At 46.2% G+C, this 22,146-nt stretch overlaps 1 long non-coding RNA gene across 1 annotated transcript in view; it reads left to right on the top strand.

Annotated features, from left to right (window-relative positions):
• The window catches only part of LOC138480899 (uncharacterized), a 47,972-nt gene extending 32,066 nt beyond the window's left edge, over positions 1 to 15,906 (top strand). Inside the window, exon 2 of the long non-coding RNA XR_011274160.1 lies at positions 15,794 to 15,906. This is a non-coding gene — a long non-coding RNA (uncharacterized lncRNA). The remainder of the gene's footprint in view (positions 1 to 15,793) is intronic.
• Positions 15,907 to 22,146: the final 6,240 nt, after the last annotated feature.

Below are 22,146 nucleotides of genomic sequence, written 5' to 3'. Positions count from 1 at the left end.
TGTTTATCGCCAGTAGCGCATCCAATGGTTCGCTCATTGCATTCGCATCTACCTTGAATTAGCGTCTTTTTTGTTTCTTTGCTTTTTTGTTGTATACCTTTTTTGTTTGAGTAGGTTGGTTGTTATTAGCCTCCTCCTGTTAATGTTTTCTGTGTTTAACTTTATTTTTCTCAGAAATGCGCAAGATCCATTTTGGTTTTTTGCCTTTAGGTCTAGTTATCAGGTCTTGTCCTACCATTCCATGCTTTGAGAGATCAAATATATCGAACGGGCTACACACAGGTAGTTCAGTATTGACGGGATGTGAGGACATTGTCAAATTTGTTGGAGACATCGGGATGATTTGCATTTCATATTGTGAACTTTGATCTGCTTTGTCTTCTAATTTGTTTCTCGCTTCAGTTTGCGTATGATTTGTTGTGTACTGTTTGTTCCAACATGTATGTCTTTTTTTTTTTTTTTTTTTTTTTTTTTGTTTTTTCTTCCATCAGTTTTTTTGGTAATCGTTGACCAGTTTACAAGAGGTTCTGTTTGTCTACCCGGTCAACTCTTGCGAGTTCTGCTAATCGTGATTGCCATACTCTAGATGTTTCGGCTTCTTGATTTTGCCGATCCTGAATAGTATTTATAAATGTTTCCACATATGTTTGTTTAGTCATTATCATTGCCAGCAGCGTTGCCTGGTCTTTAGTAGAATCAGCCATATATTCCTGTATCTTTAGGAACGGAATCATTGCAGTCGACAGGACTGCTAACAACGTATTTTGTAGATCTAACATAGTTGTTGGGATTATTTGTTCAGATTCCGATGCCTGGGCTTGTTGTTCCGGTGCTACCTTTACAGGGGGGGGGGGCATAAGTTTCTTCTGGTTGTCTGCACTTTATTCAAAAGAGATGTCTTATCATCAAGTGAGCTTGATCTTGCTCGTATAATTGGTGTTGAGGTCTTGATGATTTTTATATTGTTAGGTGTGCTTACCCCATCAAAAGGTTCATTTCTTTTTTCCTGCGACTCCATTATGGCCTCAATCTCGGTGATATCAAGAGAAAGTTGAGCAACTCTGCATGCTACAGGTTTGCTGTGATCAATGTTGTGTCTCTGAGCTGGTGTGTATGTAGATTGCCAGTATACAGATACGTGGGGGTAGAGTCAAAGGCTTCCCAAGCCAATAGCGTGACAGGAGGTCGCTATAGCCTTGCAAAAGGAGCTAGATAACTGCTAACTCAGAACAAAGAATCACCGTGGATGAATAAAACATTATAAATTTATTAAACAGGAAGACATTTTTGTGCCATAATCTGGCATATATGCATACATTAAATCTGCATTGTGAAGGATTAGTATACAGTGGTGACAGTCTATTTTATGTGTTGTTTTATATCACAACACATAGACAACGTCAATGTGTTGTGATATAAAACAACACATAAAATAGACTGTCACCACTGTATACTAATCCTTCACAATGCAGATTTAATGTATGCATATATGCCAGATTATGGCACAAAAATGTCTTCCTGTTTAATAAATTTATAATGTTTTATTCATCCACGGTGATTCTTTGTTCTGAGTTAGCAGTTATCTAGCTCCTTTTGCAAGGCTATAGCGACCTCCTGTCACGCTATTGGCTTGGGAAGCCTTTGACTCTACCCCCACGTATCTGTATACTTCTCAACCCTCTCGAGTCAGGCCCCCTAAAAAAGAGGGTTCGCCCATTTTCTTTTTTCTTCTTTTCTTTTCTTTTCTTCTTTTCTGTAGATTGCCAGTGTCATTTTGCCGCTTTAGCTCGGTCTTGACGCGAAAGGGTACCACAGTATTCTTGTTCACCTAATGTCGTCCTCTTATCTTTTGGTTGAATTGGGTGTGCTATTCCATCTGATGGGGTCCTTAGCGCCACGTGTGTATCCCTTTGGCTTCTGTTCATTGGGACGTCAAGGTGTGAGTTCAATGAATAGTTGTTTAGAGGCATAGAAGTGTTCGTTTGCACATGTTTCAAAGCATTCGATTTTTGCATCTTGTGTGTGTTGGGTCGAATTAAATCTGTTGGGTGGTTTTCCGTTACGTTCTCTATACTAGGCAACTGCTCTTTCGGAGATTGGGGAACAATTTCCTCTGACAGTATTGGGCTTGAATTTTTCTTTGGTATTTGTTTGTTACCTTGTGAGGGTATATTTTTCTAGTTTGTTATACTTTCCTTGGTTGTCATGTAAGGGGCGTGGTTTTTGGATATTTGTGCAATGGATTCCTCTAGCTTCCCTTGGAGCCTAGTTCTTGCTTTGTGTTTCCATTGTTGTGATAGTCACCACACCTGTGGTTTGGTCACCGGAATGGTTTCTAGTAGTATCGCTCAGTACTTAACGCCGCAAACAGCAGACAACAGCGCGCCCTTTACTCCTCGCGGGCTTCACGCCGCAAGGGTCGCGCTGTGCTGCATTTGAATGTCACTTCTGGGGGGTGTGTCTCCAATGTCACGTGACCGATCACGTGTCCAAGCAATCACTCGGCCCGCTCGCGTCAAACTATCAGCTCCAGCTGATAAGCTGATAGGCTTACGCAAATTGAGCGGGTCGACGGCAAATCACGGCAAGCAAAAGCACCAGCAGGACACCAGATAGATCCTCCCAGCCAAACGGCAGACAACAGCGCGCCCTTTACTCCTCGCGGGCAGCGTTCTCAATACTTTTTCTTAGGATGTTTCTTAGGATAGTCCTACGAGTGGTTAGCTCTTTCCACTCGACCCTTCTGGGCTTTGCAATATCTTTATCATGGGTGAGGCACCACCACTCCTGGAGTCTCTCCACTAGGCTCTTTCTATCACTTTCATTTTACGTTTTCTGTGCTTCACAAGCCCAGGGCAGCCCGGGGCAGCACAGAAAACATAAAATAAGGCTGCCGGCAGAGTGTTCATAATTGCTGCGACTTTCTTTTCTAATTTCCCGAGCACGGGAAACTGAATAAGTTGCTGCATTATAAATACTCTGCCGGATGCTGGTTAAGTAGTCATAATTGTCTGGACTTGCTTAAAACAAGAGATGGCAATTATAAATAGGTTGCTGTATTTGACTGCCGTGGTTTTCTTAAGTTTTCCCCAGGAAACCGAAAACCACGGCAATCATAAATACAATAGCGTTGTATTTATAATTGCTGGTACTTTCGCTTTGAGTCACCCAGGCTCCCCCGGCTTAGGGAAGCCCAGGAGACTTGAAACGAAAGCCACTGCAATTTATGATTGCTGTGGTCTTCTTGTTTCCTGAGCTCGCCCAAGCAGGGAGAGCCCGGGAAACTTATAGCAATCATAAATACAACATATATTTATAATGGCTTAAAAGTTAAAAAAAAAAAACCACAAAAACTAACACTTGCCTGCAGCAGACGGCAGGAAGGATCCTGACTGTAATCTCTGCTCCGGCAATAATGAAGCAAAAGCCGGCTGTAATAAGCAAAAGTTACCAGTAGGTGGCTTTTGCGTCATTACTGCCACAAGGGCAGAGCTTAACACAAGCACAGGAGGCTCGCCCATTTCATAAAATGGATGCCTCCTAGTGCTTGACATTTTTGACTTTGAGCCTCATTTGCTCATAAGTTTACATAGAATTCTATATATATATATATATATATATATATATATATATATTAATATATTTTTGATTATGGCCCATCTTTTGAGACCATAACATTTGAGTGAACTCCTCTGGCCTGAGTCCTTCTGGATTGCCACAGAACTTGCAAAAAAATAATTCTTTGTGCCTGGTCTGGTGATCGCAGAGACTCTTTAGTTGTCAGTCCACCATCCTCTCGGCGAAAGGCCCAACACGCTGGCAACAGGGGTTCTGGCCTGTGCCCAAAACTGCACCTTGCTTCTCACTTGTCACAGCATGCACATGGAGTTGATCCCAGTCTCGAATGCCATGGAACAAGAATGGCTGGGAAAAAAAAAAATCTTCCCCTACACGCAGACTTTCCACAGATTCCTCCCTTACCGGCTTGGGCTGTCCTGGACTGCAGGGAGGCAGGCTCACGACCGTCAGTAATCAAGTGCAGTAAAGCCACCTTTGAACATCTTGGATGTGAAAGTCATTGTCTTGATAACTCCATTCTCCCATGACTAAAGGTCTCTCCCATGACTAAAAGGGTCACAATCTGGCACAGGCACAAACTGCCACGGCTATGTTGGTCACACTCTTCACGAGTGTGAATTCCATGCACATCTATTGACTCTAATCCTGGGGTTTGCCAATTCTGGACTTGTTCGCGATTAAACTCCACAAGAAATTCCTCCTGTTGGCTAAATGGAGACGAGAGGGCCAAAGTTCTCTGAGATGCTTTCCATTTCCTTGGTGATGAGCATGACACTTCCCTTCCTGTCAAAGGTCCTGCACAAGCTGAAGCGCACCAAGGGCTGCCACCTGATCTTGATTGTCACCAAACTGTCCGAAAATAATATGGTACTCGGACCTCCATCTGAACTTCCAGGGTTCCCTTGGTTGGCCAGACATTCTACTTCAGCTAGCTGGCATGGTTCTACACTCCCCACCCGCACCCAATTTCCCCCCCCCCCCCCCTCTCCCCTCACTGGCTCTCCTTACCTGGGCCCATGTTCCTAGGTTATGGTACCATAAGAGACTCGTTAAGAAATCTGGAAATCAGGGTGGCGAAAAAAAGGGTTAAGCACAAGTCAGTATTCTGGTAAATGTTCTTCTGTTAATGATTCAAACCACAAAAAAAACCTAGTGGCTAGTATTGATCTTGCATTAATTGGTACCTCTTTGTCTGAAATGAGATTGTCTGCTAACTCTTGCAGGCCATACCTGGGCAGCAATATCGCTTAATCAAGTCATGATTACGAACAGTTTCCTTGGCAAACCTGATGAGACATTTCAACACACTTTCTACACTGTTCTTCGGTGCACTGTGAATTGATGGGTGGCACAAGCGGGGAACACATTTCACGATATTCTGTACCCGTTTTTCTATTGTCCTTCCTTCAAAGAAGTCTTGTGCCATAAGGGATCTGTGAGTTTTGATGAAAGCCAGTGAATATGCCATTTTATTGGACAATGAAAAAACTAAGCATGAACTGTAACATTGGATATCGCACTCTTGGCATTTGTTACAGCAACATCACTGTTTAGCGTATGAATAATCAAGCCGAAGCCTGTGATTTTGACTATTCGTTTCATTGTGGTTATTCTGTTGTGCATTATTTTGGTCTGTCTCTGGGTTTCCTTTAAAATGGCCGCCTGACTGCGTATCATTCTTTCTCTAGTGGAAATTGGAGTTCATATCTTGATCAAGGTTGTTTGTAGTGACTTTGGTGACCTCCCCTTTGCCCACAAATGTAACGTCCAATTGCGGGAACACTCCTGTACCTGCAGCAGTTGCGGAGAAACTACTTGACAACACGTGTACACTCCGCTTTCAATTGTTACTTCATGCTTGCTTCTGCAGTGCAACAATCTATAGTTACACTTTGCCCTTTTAACTACTGTTGCATCACTTTCTATAGACTGCATTTTCATCTGTGGGGGGCGTTCTAGTAGGTGGTGTTTTCACTTGGCCATTATCTGCCCCTACAGAAAAAGGTTGATTATGAGGTGAGACACAACGTATGCTAACGTGTAGCCATACACCATCCTGTACATATACCATAGTAACAGCTTGCAGACATTAAAATGCACTTCTAGTTTCAGCTTTGGACTGCCTGTGTACATAAATGGAAGGACGGGTTGGATGGTCTGCCACCATCAGTCTTGGTACTCGGCTCGGCCCCTAAATTCACCCCAAACCCCTGCCCCCCCCCGCGTACTCTGGCATAGATTGTAATTTTTTTTTTATATCTGTGGCATAACGTACATATGTTAGGAAAGATTTCGTAATTGTCGGTAATTTTCCTTCCATGTGGCAACCCCTAAACCTTTTGCTGTTGTTTTTCACCATGATCTAGACTTTGCCAGAGAAGTGCAGCCTTCTGCTGCACTTCTCTGGGCTTTCGCTCCATTCTTACGGGGAAACTGACATGCCCTTAAGACAGTCAGTACCGGGAAACGCTGTTTTCCGTAGTTTCTTTTATCATGTTGCGGCTTTCGTGCAACATGACACGAAGGCACTGTAAGCTAAGTTACTGCTCTCTTGGGTCTCTGGCCTTCTACAGGCCCTAGATACTCTTTTTGGATTGTAACTGATCGGTGCAAGTGATTCACGGACAGGAATGGTGGCAGCGATCGTTTCTTGTGTTTTGAGCTCCTTTTGGCGTTTTAAGCGCGTTTCTCGCGCTTAGCCCAAAATGGTGGCCTGGCTCCCAAAATGGCCAGACCACGAGGCTCCTCTGTCCTGTCCGCTGACCATCTTACTCCCTTCACCTTCCCCAGGTCAAGCCGACCCGGGGCCTTCCTTAATTGGGCATGTACTTTCCCACGAAAAAACACGGATGCTTTCGCGGGCTTCTACAGGCCTTGTGTGCCTCCAGGGTGTGGGCTGGGATGTCTGGTCCCAATACACATCCTGGGTGCCAGAGAGTCTAGGGTGGTGTGAATGCCAGGGACCACCGTGGTCCGTGATAGGTCCACGCATGGTGTGAGTGTTGATGAGCGGATCTCCCATTGGGTCCCCTCTGTTTTGGCGCGAAGGGAACCGTGGATAAGAGGGGGCTGGAAACGCCACTACCATGTCGATCTCCTGAGTTCTCACGAACAAAGGATTACAGGAGCCAAGTATCCTGCAACCACGAGGCTTAACCGAGGAATCGCTGATGACCCACTGAAGGACTGCTCCTCTGCACTGCTGTCGCCTTGTGAAACCCTTTTTACCTCTGATTGAACCAGAAGGCCTGTACTGGTTCTTCGACCCTTGGAATAGCGGGAACAGCTATTCTCGGCATCTTCACCATCTCCTGCACGTAAGCCTTCGGAAGTGTCTCTGGGCCATCCAGCAGACTGGCCAGCCTACACAAGAGTCTTGCTCTGTAACCGCCGCCAGGTTGTGTTGTATTTCTAGTCCTTGTCACTCTCACACGATTCGTACACTTGGCGTTCCCAGGTCTGAAGTGAGTAGTGTACATTTGGCTGAGATGCACACGGCCGCTCCGTTGCCCTGCTGTGGTAACAAACTGTGCGGGTTCACTTCGTTTGGGACATCTTTAACTCAACTCTGCTGCTGCAGAATCTACACGACGACGAGACGTCCCCTGCTCTCCTGAACCTGCCAGCGACTGAAACTGACGCGGAGAAGCCTGGGTCTGCTTGCACCGGGGACCGGTGAGTACCATAGCTAGGAACTGGTCGCCCTCCTGCAGGAGCCCATAGCTTGTCGCCGCTGTGTCAAAACAGCACGCCTTTCCGTACTCGCGCTCTGCTTCTGCCCACAGTGGAGGCTGCGCTTGAGTCGCGGAACTCTGTTCTTCATTTGTGCACTAAACTGCCTGATTCCCTCGAAGAGACTCCCCTTTTTGCCCATTGGCACCAGCGTGTGCAGGTACTTTTGAGCACAAGGCTCCACTCTTCGTAGGGCTCGGACTTCTTTTAGTTAGGTGCCTCTGAAGGGGGACTGGGTCTAAGCATTATTTCGCACTGCCTGTTTTCCTTCCCTTTTAGGTGGACTACACATTTCGTGCATCTAACGCTTGAGACTTGTTTGTATTTGTATATATATTGTATTGGTATGTTATGTGTTGGTTTACTAGAGTTGTATTGTGATTTCTCGCTACGGTCATTGTTTTAAAGGCCTTGGAATAAATGTGTATATATTTTTAATATAACACCTGTTTGGAGTAGTTTGTAAGTGTCCTTGCTTTGTGTGCTCATTGCGGGCTTTCAGTCACCCTCACCCCTCTTGAGACCTAGTCTTGACCGCCGCGATCGCTACCCTGATTGGTCTGGCTTGTCCAGAGGTTACCCTGTTCAAAGTAATTAGGTTGGCCTTCTGAACCTCTGCGCCACCAGGACAGAGTTCAGAAATCCGTCTTAACAAATTGGTGTACAGCGGTGTGATACGACTGAAGGTATCCAGTGTTGCGCACGAACTAAGGCATTTCAAGTTATTCCTACCAGGACACGTAGTGAATTGCTATAGTATAACTTTAAAAAGGCCATAGTCCTATCTAACAGTATGGAAACAAATACCTTGTTAACTTTAAATGCTTCCAAATCAGAAACATTGAAAAAGATGTGTGCGGAGAGGTGTTTCCTCTCGAGGCACGAAATTGGATATGATCCAAAGAATCGTGGCGTGGCAAGAAGCGCAGCTTGACGCTATAAACTTCTGAGGACAGTGCGGAAGGAGGTTGGGCTGCTCTCACTGGTAGAACCGATGGTTCTGCCGCTGCACTGATCCACCGCGACCACGAGGACAGGGAGGATGTGAATGTTTCCTCTGCCAGTGTCGATGGGGAGGCCATGCTTGAATCCAAGAAGCAAGAGCTGCTGTTTAGGCAGAAGGAGCTTGAGTTCAATATGGCCAAACTACAGGAAGAGCTTGAGTTCAATAGGGTCAAGCTAAAAATCGAACAGGCAGAAAAACAGAGACGGGGATCACCAGTTGGAACTGGCCAAGCGTCAGGTTGCAAATGGGTCCAAGGGTCCTGGACATGGGTCTGGGGCCTCCTCATCCACGGTTTCCGAAAGATCTGCTCAGTGTGTATGAGGAAAGGAATGACATTATGGACTGCCTGAATACGTTTGAGTATGCATGTGAAGTTCAAGAAGTTGACAATGCTGATAAGATTGCCTGGTTACTCAGCAGACTGCCCCATTCTGGCTGTAGTGCCATTATGGAAATGTCGAAGGCTGAGCGAGCTGATTTCGCAATGTTAAAGCAAACTCTCATTTTAAAGTTTGGAAAGACTCCGGCCCAATATTTGAAACGATTCAGAGAGTATAAGAAGAAGGTGGTACTTGGGTATCTTATGTAACCGAATCCTTAAAAAAACTTAACTGGCTGGGTCAAAGGTTATAAGGTTTCTACCTTTGAAGGCATGATAACTCTTGTCATGCTGGAACACATTTTTGCATCTTCTTCTTAAGCAGCATTTGGCCGATTCGAAGGAGATAGATCCTAAGAAGCTGGCCATTGCAGCAGACTTATGGGTGTCACATAGAGTGTCCCATAAGGACAAAACTCATCCTGGTAAGCAGGAGGAAGGGAAAAAGTCTAAAGATAAGGACGGTGGAGAATCTGATAAATCTTCTTCTCAAAAGGGCCACAAAAAGAAAAATGAGGGTAAGACACAAGAGAACTCACAGGGTAGTGGAGGTCAGCCTCCGAAACAGAACTCTGGTTACAATAAGCCTCCCTATGTAAACCGACCCAATGGATCTTGTTTTGTTTGTGGAGCAACTGACCACATGAAGGGGGATCCCCGGTGTAAGGGTAAACCTTTGGGGGTCCATTCCGCTAATCTGGCCTTCTCCTCCTACGAGGAAGAAGAGATTACAGGAGCATCCTTCTCCTCAGACTCATTTCCCAGCGGGATAGAAGCTGAGGTAGTTTTAGTTTCCCTGGGAGCCTAAAGTCGCAGAGGCTTATGCTAGGATTCCAGATAATACCAAGCACTACTTTAAAGACAGTGTGCTGATCAATGGAGTAGATACTCCAGCTCTTAGGGATAGTGGGTGCAGTCGAACTGTAGTGGATTCTACCTTGGTAGACTCGGAGGAAGTTGCCAGAGCTACTCTGATGCCCACTAAATTGGCTGATGGCCCACTCTGTATGTTCCCATTAATACCTGTAAATCTTACTTTAAATGGTACAGCAGTCAGGATTCCAGTGAGCATTCAGAGGAACGTCCCAGGAAAGGTCTTGTTAGGTAATGATCTCGGAGCTTTAGGGCTCGTAGGAGACACTGCAGAAAGACCCTACACACAGTCTCAAGCACGGGCAGCATTGGCCAAGACCAATACGCCGCCCCAGCCGAAGGGGAAACCCAAGGCGAAAGGAGTAAACCAGTCAAGTCGAAGGAAAGGGAATATTTCCCCCGAGCTCGCCTACCACTGCGGTGGAGGAAGTTGGTCAATCGCCCGGGCCTGACGAGGAGGTGGGGATGCCTAAAGTATTTGACCCCAACGACCATCCTAACTAAAAGACTTGTTAGTAGAAGGTGGTCCTGATAGGGACGAATTCAGTAAAGGCCAACGTGAGTGCCTATCTCTGGAAGGCCTAAGGAGACAGACCTGCTCCCAGCTTGAGGGTGAACCTCCTGGGACTCATCGGATTTATTGGGAAGGTGTACTCCTGTATAGTGAGCCCACAGAGTCTACAGAAGGAGACCATAGGAGGTTGGTGGTTCCCCTTGCTGTTAGATCCTTCCTCCTGCAGTTGGCGCATGAAGTGCCCCTTGCTGGCCACCTTGGTATTAGTGGACCAAGCAAAGGTTATCCATGCACTTCTACTGGCCCAAGATGGGGGTGCAAGTAGAAAGTCACTGCAGGAGTTGTGCCTCCTGCCAGTTATCTGGTAAGGTTGGCTCGACAATCCAAGCTCCATTGATACCACTCCCAATTGTGGGAATACCATTCGAAAGGGTAGGGATCAACCTCGTTGGTCCCCTTGACCCGCAAACATCCTCAGGCAATAGGTTTATCCTGGTGCTGGTCGACCATGCAACCAGATATCCTGAGGCCATCCCATTGAAAACTGTAACTGCCAAGTCAGTTGCAAAAGCGTTACTTGGCATATTTACTAGGGTTGGCTTCCCTAAAGAAGTTGTGTCGGATCGTGGCAGCAACTTTATGTCGAAGTATATGCAGGCTATGTGGAAAGAATGTGGGGTCACCTACAAATTCTCTTCTGCATACCACCCCCAGACCAATGGTCTGGTGGAACGTTTCAACAGAACGTTAAAGAGCATGATTGGGGCTCTGGAAGAACCTCAGAAAAGAAAATGGGATCTTCTTTTACCATGCTTACTGTTTGCCTACCGAGAGGTACCACAGGAGGGTGTTGGCTTCAGCCCCTTGGAACTTCTGTTCGGTCATCCTGTACGGGGACCCTTAGCCATAGTCAAAGAGGGATGGGAGATGCCCACTCCCCCTGTTACTACCAATGTAGTAGAATATGTGCTGGGGCTCAGAAAACGGATGGTACTTGTGATGGGCTTGGCTAGTGATAAATTGAAGGCGGGACAAGCGCTGGTGAAACATTGGTACGACCAGAAAGCTTCCCTCATCAACTTTACACCTGGTCAGCAAGTCCTGATCATGAATCCCATAAGGCCTCGTGCTTTACAGGACAAATGGTCAGGCCCTTACACAGTGGTGGAGCCCCTGGGTGAGGTTAACTATTTACTGGACCTTGGAAGGCCTGGACAGGCTCCAAGTGTTTCACGTAAATAGGCTGAAGGCTTTTGTCCCAGGAGTCAATCGCAGCACTGCTACTGGCTTCAGATGTTGAGGAAGAGAGTCTGAACCTCTCCCCGACCTGTTCCAAAGCAGTCCTTCAGATAGCTCCTTTGAGGGTGTCCGAGTGGCCCCTCAGCTGACTTCGGATCAGCAGGCTGAGGTGAAAAGCTTGCTTAGGCAGTTCCCCCCTGTTTTCAGTCGCCTGTTTTGACACCTGGTGCAAACATAACATAGACACAGGAGACAGTGTACCTACCAAAAGTAGGGGATACAGGATGTCAGACAAAGTACGGTCTTATATTAAGACCGAGGTCAACAAGATGTTAGACCTTGGGGTGATTGAACCCTCTAGTAGTCCTTGGTCCAGCCCTGTGGTTTTGGTTCCAAGGCAGGCACTTCTGAATTGAGGTTCTGCGTGGATTACAGGGCTCTGAATCTTGTCACCAAGACAGATGCACACCCCTTGCCTCGAACAGATGAGCTGGTGGATACTTTGGGTGCCACCAAGTACCTCAGCACGTTTGACCTCACTGCTGGCTATTGGCAAATAGATTTAGCAGAACATGACAAGGAGAAGACAGCGTTTTCTACTCCAGACGGCCTTTACCAATTCAGGGTAATGCTGTTCGGGTTGAAGAATGCACCTGCCACTTTCCAGAGGCTTGTGAATCATGTGTTGGACGAATTCTGTCTTGCATATCTGGACGATTCAGTGCCACCTGGGAAGACCATGTGAAACACCTCGGGATTGTGCTCCAGGCTCTTCAGAAAGCACACTTGACCATAAAGGCTAGGAAATGCCAGATTGGACAAGGCTCTGTGGTTTACCTTGGACATTAAGTAGGTGGAGGGAGGATACAGCCTCTTCCCAGTAAAGTACAAGCAGTACAAGACTGGCTTACCCCCACTACACAGACCCACGTGAGAGCCTTCTTAGGACTCACGGGGTATTACCGAAACTTCGTGGCAGACTATGGCACCATACCTGCCCCTCTGACTGCCCTCACCACTCCGAAGAAACCCAAGAAGGTAACTTGGACCGACGAGTGTGAAAAGGCCTTCAAAGGCTTAAGACTCCTTGTGCCAGGCCCCTGTCCTCAGGGCCCCTGATCATCAAAGACCTTTTATTGTGCAGACGGACGCCTCTGACACTGGGATAGGAGCTGTACTATCGCAAGTAGATGAGAAGGGTAAGGAACACCCTATTGGTTTTATTAGTCGCCAGTTTAAGGACAGAGAGCTCAGATGGTCCACAGTGGAGAAAGAATGTTTCTCTGTTGTGTGAGCCCTACGGAAGCTGAGGCCCTACCTCTATGGGACCCACTTCACTGTGCAAACTGACCATAAGCCCTTAAAGTGGCTAATGAACATGAAGGGGGAGAATCCAAAGTTGCTTAGTTGGTCTAGAAGTCTTCAAGGCTTCGACTTCACTATTGAGCATAGGCCAGGTGTCCAATGCTGATGGGTTGTCCAGAATGTTAAACCGACCTGAACACGAGACTCATCCAGGGGTGGATTAGTTCCCCCCCTGTCCATAGTCTGGGAAGGGCGAGTGTTGGGAAAGATTTCGTAATTGTGGGTAATTTTCCATCCATGTGGCAACCCCTAAACTTTTTGCTGTTGTTTTTCACCATGATCTAGACTTTGCCAGAGAAGTGCAGCCTTCTGCTGCACTCTTCTGGGCTTTCGCTCCATTCTTACGGGGGAAACTGACATGCCCTTAAGACAGTCAGTACCAGGAAACGATGTTTTCCGTAGTTTCTTTTATCATGTTGCGGCTTTTGTGCAACATGACACAAGAGGGCACTGTAAGCTAAGTTACTGCTCTCTCGGGTCTCTAGCCTTCTACATGCTCACTTGTTGCGCCATCTGGTTCACATGAACTTTGGTCTTGTCTTTGAACCTTGGGGAGGGGGGGGGAGGGGTGAGGGAAGCATTCCCTCAATTTGTCACAACAGACATATCTGCAAGCCTTTAAATGAAACAGCCCCTCATTTACAGCACCTGTCATGAAGGAGATTGCAACCTATGTTTCCAGCACAACCGCTGCAAAACAGCCTTGCTTTTTTTCTTTTTTCAATGGAACATCAATTGAGCCTCCCCGGGCAAGGAGTAGGCCTTTAATAGATTGTATTTGTCGTTTATATATTGATATTTGTATGGCCTCCATGCGCTTTCTGGTTGGAACGCCCTCTGGGACCTAAATCCATGTATGGGAGATTCTAAGATGCATGTGTGCATTTTGCCAGTAAGCAGCCCAGAGGTCAGGCGTGTGGGTGGTGGTGGTTTAGGATAGAGTGCTAGTTTGGGAGACTTGATGTGTGCCCAGCTAGACTGGAATCTTTTTGTAGGTTGTCACTGTATACTAATGGCAGATGTGTTGAGGCACGTCAGGTGTTTGTGTGGATCACTATGCGAGCTATAAGACCCGATTTGCATAGCCATTGCTTGATTCTATAGTGAAAAATGGTTGGCCATGCCTGTGGCATGTGTCCACAGATGTGGTGCAGTTAATACATACCTTAAACTTGGACGAGTTCATTTTACATGTCACTTTTCCTTTGTCCAATGCGATTGGCTGGTCTCGCCAGCTTGGGGCTCCCTAGGTTGAGAGCCTGAGCAGTGGGCAGGGGCTGGAAGGACAGGCGAGTGATGTACGATTGGCTGGGGGTGGTTCTGTTCTGTTTTGTTGTGTTGAGGAGTTGGCGTGCTGGAGAGCCAGTGATTTACTTTGACAGGGTGGGGGCCTTCCTGGAGGAAGAGTGGTGGGAGTGAGTCGAGGAGGGAGTTTGCTAGATCAGGGGTGACAACGACTTTGTTCCAGAGTGGGCTGAGAGGTCAGGGGGTTGGTGGCTGAATGTGGCCTTGGGCAGGGGTCGCGGTTGAAAGTAGTACAGAGAAGAAGAGTGGTCAGTTAATTTTAGGAGGCTTACCGGCAGTGTGGATATGTTTGCGGTGCTGAAGACCACATTGAGGGTGTGGCCTGCAGTGTGGGAGGGCAGAGAAATGCGTTGGCAGGGTGAAGGCTTCTACGTTGTCTGTGAGAGCATGGGTCATGGCGTTTGAAGGGGTGTCAAACCAGATGTTGAAGTCACTTAAGATGGTGTGTGCAGGATGTAAGTTGAAGGTAGTTGTCAGAGCTTCTCAGTGTCTCTGCAAAGGTTTTTTTATATAGCAAGAAGGTCTGCAAATGAGTAGGAAGCTGTGTGAAATGGAGGGTGAGAGTTAAGGTTTGCAAGAAGGGATTCATACTCTTGTGGTGGTGACCGGTGTCCTTTATAGGCAGAGGAAATTGGTGTTTGTGTAGGATTGCTTGTGCTCTCCTCCCAACCCCCCCCCCAGTTCATCTATTCCCAACAGTCAGGAAGGCCTCATGTGCAATGGGTTTGTAGTCGGCAAACCAGGTCTCTGATGAAGAGGATGTCTGGGTTTTCGTCCGAGGTATGGTCAAAGATGTTAAATTTGCTTTTAGCGTCTGACCTGGTGTTGATGAGAATGCAAGAGGTTTGGTGGGGTGTGGTGGGGGGTGCTGGATAGTATGAGCTTGCCTGGGTTGAGGTGGGGATTGTGGAAAGGAAAGGGAGTGGAGTGGAGTGGGGGGGGGGGGGCGGGCGGGTTGGATTGGTGGGGGCTGGTTGAGGTAAGGGATGGCCAGTTGAGTGTAAGGGCGGTGAAGTTGGACATGGTGTCAGGAGGGGAATATGCTAGGACTAGGTTGGGAGCCTGGGGGGAGGGAGGGGGTGCCTGGGCGGTTTCTTGTCTTTCGGGCAGCCCATGGGGTGTGTCAAAACGGAGGGGACCCAATGGGAGATCCGCTCATCAACACTCACACCATGCGTGGACCTATCACGGACCACGGTGGTCCCAGGCATTCGCAACACCCTAGACTCTCTGGCACCCAGGATGTGTATTGGGACCAGACATCCCAGCCCACATCCTGGAGGCACACACAAGGCCTGGAGAAGCCCGCGAAAGCATCCGTGTTTCGCGGGAAAGTACATGCCAAGTTTTTCTGCCTTTGCTGCACTTGGAGAAGGGATGTGGGAGTTCGGAGCAGGGGTGGTCATGTTTCGGAAAGTGAGACGTGCAGGTGAGATGGTAGCAAGGGTGTGGAAGGCTGATGCAGAATGCTCAGGGCGTCCATTACGGCGCAATAGCCACTACACAGCACGGTAACCTGGTGCTAAGCCTCTTCTTTAGGGAATGGAAACTGCAACTCGAGTGGTTTGGTTCTTGAGGTATACTGTTTTTTGGGTGTAATGTACAGGAACAAGTAAACCATGCTATGCTGATTAATGGTCTACTCTTTATTTACATTGCCATGTTTCCTGGCTGCACAATTGCCACCTGTGGATATCTAAACTAGTACATTGTTAGTAATGTAGCAGGATCTCAGTGGATTTTGCTGTACTGTTTTTCCCTTTTTGAAAATCTAATCCTCCTTTTGTACCTTGTTTTTCAGGGATTGGAGAATATTGACTAAATGGCCTGTCGTGTGGAACGTCTAACTGGGGAAAAGAACTTTTGATTCACTCTGTACATAGCTGGAAAATAAAGCCTATGGAATTATGAGAAGCATTTGATTTATTTTTTACTTAATAATGCATGCTCTAATGGTGCATAGCTAATATAGCTGAAACATTTTTAAATGTAACGTTACCTTTCCAAAATCTTTGAGAAACCCAATATGCACTGTTGCATTTAGCAGCATTCTGAACAGATTCTAGGATTGGAGCATCATACAAACCTCTTCTGCATCATACAGTAAAAACAAAATGAGGCAAAACTTGTGATATTTGGGTGTAGTGGTGTCTTCGCTGGCAATGCCACATCCAAAGGGATTGCACAAAGATCCACAAAGCTTTATAGGTGGTGCATCTCAATTAAAATACCCACTCTGATCCTCAAGTGTGTTGAAATTCCTTGATTAGAAGCTTCCTAAATTGGGGAGCTTTTTTAAAACCTCCCTTATTCAGTAACCTACACAAAGTGTGTTCGATTATCCACTGATGAATCATGGGGATGCAGTCACTGGCTAGAGAGGTGAGCCTGCTAGGGGTAGCTGCATGCGGGACCGCGCATGGAGAGACTCCCCTTTGGGGAACAAGGACTCTGGTTCCGCTGAGCAACTCCCTAGAGCCCCCTCTTCTAGAAGAACAGTATCATCAGAACCCCGGAGACATCCATCAAACTAAGTTATTTTGACATAAGACCCAAGGATCAGTGTAGTAAAACTACTGTGAAGAAGAATGCCGAGCGAGTAATGTTGATTACTCAATGGTTGGAAACCAACAATACTGTGACGAAGAAGAAACAAACCATGAAGAGTAATCCACTAAGAGAACAAACTATAATCCTCCACTGGGGAGTACCCAGCAGCCGATCATAAAAGAATGACGAAGAGTCCCAGAGTGTTTCTCACTGGGGGACTCCTCTTATTATCCATGAGAATGGAAACCTGGGAGTTTCAAACCAGCCAAGTCTGGAGTGCTGAGAGAAACCGGGAGATCCTCCGTCGGGAAGAAACCACAAGGAGCTGTGGGCAAGAAGTACTGGGGAAGCTGAAAACCAGAGAGAAAGGGGGACGAAAACCCCAGGAGAAGGAGCGAGTAGAGAGCAGTGGTCTGACTCAATGGAGGTGGGCTGTTAGTTTGACAACAATGCAGAGACCGCTGGAGCATTGGTACCGTGGAGGAGAAATAGAGTTGTAGCGAACCAAAGCTATCCCCACTAGGAAGGAAGTCCCAATCCTGCGAACAGGCCCGGTGACGCCAACCCGTAGAAAGCAAGGTATCTGGAAAGGTGGGAGACATGGGAGGTTAGACTGGGATAAAGAGTACCCTCAGCCTACTCGTCCCAGTGAGTGGCTCGACTAAGAATAGTAACTGTGAAACCTCTTACTTGTATCGGTACTATAAAAACTGGACCAGAGAACAAGAATAGCTAGGGTCTGCAATAGGTATCTCAAGGAGAAAGACCTAGAAACAGAATGAGGAACAAGATGTGAGGAGGATGTTGTAAGGCAGGTATCTTGAGGCAGCAGGTTAGTTTATTGGGGCTCTTTATTCAGTTACATCAAATAAGGGAGTAATCAGAATTGGATCATTAAGAGCTTGAACGGAGCCCCAGAGAGCCCACTGTTTCCCACCACCCAGGCTACATGGCTCCAACTGAGTGGTCTGGAACACACTCTAGCACATACATTGCAGACACTCAATGAACATTCTCACCATGTCATCACTCAGTCCAAGAAGGCGCATGGACGATCTAACACTCCTCCCTTCTTTACATGCACCAATAAACACACAAACGGCGAAGGGAGCAAACAAAATACAACAGAGGAAAAGCCTACAAGAGAATGGGGGAGCCAAAAACCTGGAAAAGTCCCTTAAAGGAACTAAATGGGTTAATCCAAGAGGTTGCTAATGAAGTAGCTCATAAGTGTCTACTAAGGCTGAGGAAGCCTCTCCAGGAGAAGGGAGTCATTCTCCTGATCGTTTTTATTTTGCCTTTGTGGTAGGGACAGAACACCTTAGCCTTGGGTGGAGGATAGGCGGTTTGCTGGACCTCACAACAGACAAGCCCCTTAGTTTGGTTAGACAGGTAAATCCACAGATTGGGGCTAGTGAGGCCTTTTCCACTTATTTTAATAAGTCAAGAATACCAAAACTGGTCTCTCGTTCTTCCTACCTACCACACCACCCACATATTGACGATCCCCTTAGTGGTTAATGCTCGCCTGTGAGCATCTTTGTCTCTGGCTAATAAGGTCACCATTAAGTTGGTGCTTCCATGATATTATGTAGCCATTCTATTAAATGTACAAAATGATGATGCTGCAGTCCAGGTGAGTTAGTGAATTCTTTACTTCAGGTTACTGTTACAGGATCAGGATTGCTGGTACAAGAAGTACATTAGGTAAGAGACCTACAGGGACTTCCACCGGCACACACACATGCAGGCAGCTCCCTTCTAACTGACACACTCAAGGAAAACACTCACTCAGCATCCAACATTCTAAAGCCATTCCTTAGCTCACATGCTTGCAGCGCAATACAAAGGGAGAAGCGGGTTACAACACATTATTCATTGAACATTTTAGATGGCCGCAACTTTCATTTGTGCCATGATTCTGGTGCAAGTCCACTTGGATGGCGGATGGTGAGTAAATGAACATTGACATGCTTGCAAAGACTACAGATGTTAACAATGCATCCCTTTTATGCTTGTCGCATGTCCGTGGCAGTTTGCTGTTCTACCTAATGCCACATACCCGTGCCCTTCTACAAAACTCACTTAAGTTTGTACCCTGGCCAAGCTGGCTAAGGATATTACCATCCAGGATATTCTCATATTGCCACCATATTTGAAAGCGTACTTCTTGAGCTTGTTCTGTATAACTGTTCCCTACCTTGCAGGCTGAAAACTCCTCTTACTTTAGGTTCCCTATCGAAGGGGAAACTGAGCCAGAAAGAAGTGTATGTGAGACAGAGGACCTGGTGTAAGGACCTAGGTAAACCCATGCAACGGGGGGAGTGGGAGAATGAGAAAAGCAGGGGCTGGGCAAGGGACAGGGTGGCCGAGAAGACCTGAGTCTAGTAAATGCTGTGGAGGCTCTGGCACTGAGGAGCCATGCCATCCTGGTAGGGGGCAAGCATGTCAGTGCACTCGAGGATAAGCACATTAAGAAAGACAAGATAATTGAGCATCACAAGGAGGTAGTGGGTACTACACTACAGACTTGATGCCTGGTCAAATTTATCCAGAGTACTATGGGTGGTGGTGCCAGGTGTACCGTAGGACCAAGTGATACTATAACACAAAGATGTGTGGAACACAGTCCATTACAATAATGAGTAACTGGCTCAAAGGAGGTGGACTGGTTTGGGGAAGAAGAACTGAGGACTATGATTCCCAAGAAAGTTTGACTTTATGGGGAATCCTGTCGTGGAGGTCCAGTTCTTCAAGCCGGTCAATGGTGGTTTTATGGAGACTTTTTGTTTAGCTTGTCCTAAAGAGATGGTTTTTTATGGCTGTCTTTCTCTGTGTAACCTGGACAGCCCTCCTCTGCGATGGATTAGTGTTGGGGCTCTAAACATTGAAACCACTTTGCCCTCTTTAGTAAAAGTTTAAACGCTTTTTAATCGCCTAATCTGGGTGTATCTCAGCCTTGTTATCCTGCTGATGTTCTAGAGTGGTAGAAGCAACTCGAAGAGCTGGACTAAATGCTATCATAAGTCAAGCATATGGGGCAATAAATGACACAATTCAAGTTTCTGATGCTTATCTAGTCGGTCGCTTAATGCATCAAGCAAATCCAATAGCAATAAACTCTGTAACAAGCTCCGCATTATCGCCTGGCATCTTGGATGGCTGTCTCGACGACTTCTTGACATCCTCTCTGACTTATCGTGCCTGGCGACCTCTGGCGACTTATGGCTTATTTTTTTCTTGGCCCAGCCTCACAGTAGGGATAGTGTGGAGACGTTGTCAATCTGAAATATCAGGCTACTGTAAAGCAATGAAGACACACCGGTCACGAGGAACAAAGATATAAACAGTTTATTCGTACTCTAGCACAGACTGACTTTACAAATGCACGGCATACAAGCATAAGAAAGTGAGCCCCAGCTTGTGGGCATATGGATATTGTATACCTTTCCAAAATATCATGACTATCGGCGCTAGCTCATCATGTGATTATTGCTCGTGACCCAAAGACCCATGTACGTGGGCAATTCTCCATGGTAACATGTGCTTGAATGCTCCATGTCACCCTGCAGATTATTTACTGTCTGGGAAGCAAAGCAGAAAAGGGTACAGGAAGATATTGTGTTCTTCAGTACAAGGTAACCTTATTTGTGCTACTTTGTTTTTCTAAGCTAAAAGGTCAGTCTGCATGTCTACTCAGTAGTTTGTTCATTTTAGCAACTGAATATGCTGTAAATCGTGCTTCGCTTTAATAGTCTGTCTTGTTTTTGCATGCAATTGTGTGCCATCCAGTCAGGAAAGACCGGATGGCACCTAATTTACATAAGTGCTTCAAGGTTCTCTGTTGCAGGGTTCTACGTGCTCAGTAATTGTTAGAATTCCTGTGTGGGGGCAGGTTTCAGGGAAGTTTCCGAAGTGGTGAATTTGCAAGCTTTCACCGTGTTCATATTGAAAATTCGTAAATGAGAGCAAAGCAGCCAAGGTGGCGTTTTTGGACACCGCAATGGCACGGTTCAATGTGTATGTGCTTAGGCCAACATTATAAGGCAACATGCATCTACTTTTACAAACCCTTCTTTTGGTCTAAGCCAACACATTGCTAGAAACACGTGACCAGGTATCAACGTCATTATCAGAACAAGTCCTCAATGTTCTCTATATTGATAGACATGAATTGTTTGATAGTGGCTTCCTGCATTATCAAGGCATTAGTTACATCTACAGGAAGATGGGGAACAGACCTAAGTTTCATTAGTGATTTAGTACAACTACCTAGTGCAGAACCTAAGATGGACAATACTCTTTCTGTTGCTGTATTCAGTGTCGTGTTTCAATGATAATAGCAGGTGCTGAGAAGATTTTCCAACCCGGGGTGTTTTTAACAGATTCCAGGCCCATGTTCCTATGTTCCGATCCCTTCAGGAATGTGAACTTCAGTACACAGTATGTGTAATCGTTTTATTGCTTGGTACACCGTGAGGGTGGACTCTGGTACGTACACGCAACACACAGACCTGACCATTTTGCATACACCACCACGTTCAGCTAACATGACATTTAAAACCATTCTATTCTGAAGAGCCATTTATCTAATTGCTTTTTGCTCCAGTGTCATGTTGAACAATGTCACTAGTCTCATTAATAGTGTTCTCTAATGCACTTGCCAATCTTCTAATATTGTGTGAATTAAGGACTTGGCCCCAAAAAGGAATCGTGGCTTTTACGTCACCCAATACCTGGAGGGGGGTGTAATCATCTGTTCCCCTCCTAGGCCTATGTTTCAGTATATCTGCAGTGGATGCAAAATCGGGCAACAATATTCCCAGGTAACAAGTCCCCTTCCAATCTTTAGGTAACCATGGATAGGCTTCTTTTCCACAAACAAAATATATGGGACCCCCAATGTATAAGGGCCTATTTACCTGGATCCTTCTTTTCTCAAACCGAATGAGACTGTATCTGGATCACGATTAATGGTGTAAGTGGGATGGACTGCGTCCTGTTTCCCTACAGGTGCTATTTTAAAGGAGATCATAGATTAGTAGGGTCTTGAATGTTTCTCAGAGTTCCTAGTGAAGGTGATATTTGTGGTGCTTTTATTTGCAAAGACCGGGCATTTTAGGAGTAGTAATACCAAACTATCAAATTCATTGTTAGTGCCACTGGTAACTTGGATGGGACAATCGTTCCACCTTCCAAAGAACAGGGCTCTAAAGGATGCATAGCACAAAGTTGACAGTGGAAGGGGATAGATGTACCATCCCAAATCTTTCTCACCGTGTTGTGATAGGTGAGCGCATACCCAGCTGTTTATTTTATTCAAAATCGAATGTGGCAGTCAATTTGTATGAGTGTGTTGTTGTGGGTAACATGTGACAAAGTGGGGCTAGCAGTAGGCAACAGTATACTAGGCGGATGTGAATAATCCATAATGCAGGCATTAAAATGATCATTACACATGCAGTAAGCATTATCACGATTAATTTTTCTTTCCTTGACCATAGCCCTCAAAATATGGGCTTTCCAGTAGCGATTTCGTATCTGTCCTCATTTACATGTGCCACAAAGATAGGCATAGTCTCTTCTTTTTAGTGTCGGTTAAGA

Source organism: Ambystoma mexicanum, chromosome 5p (genome assembly GCF_040938575.1).
Source record: "Ambystoma mexicanum isolate Mex_15411 chromosome 5p, UKY_AmexF1_1, whole genome shotgun sequence".
In the NCBI taxonomy this organism is placed as follows: domain Eukaryota; kingdom Metazoa; phylum Chordata; class Amphibia; order Caudata; family Ambystomatidae; genus Ambystoma; species Ambystoma mexicanum.
This window is presented reverse-complemented; position numbering and strand designations above follow the sequence as displayed.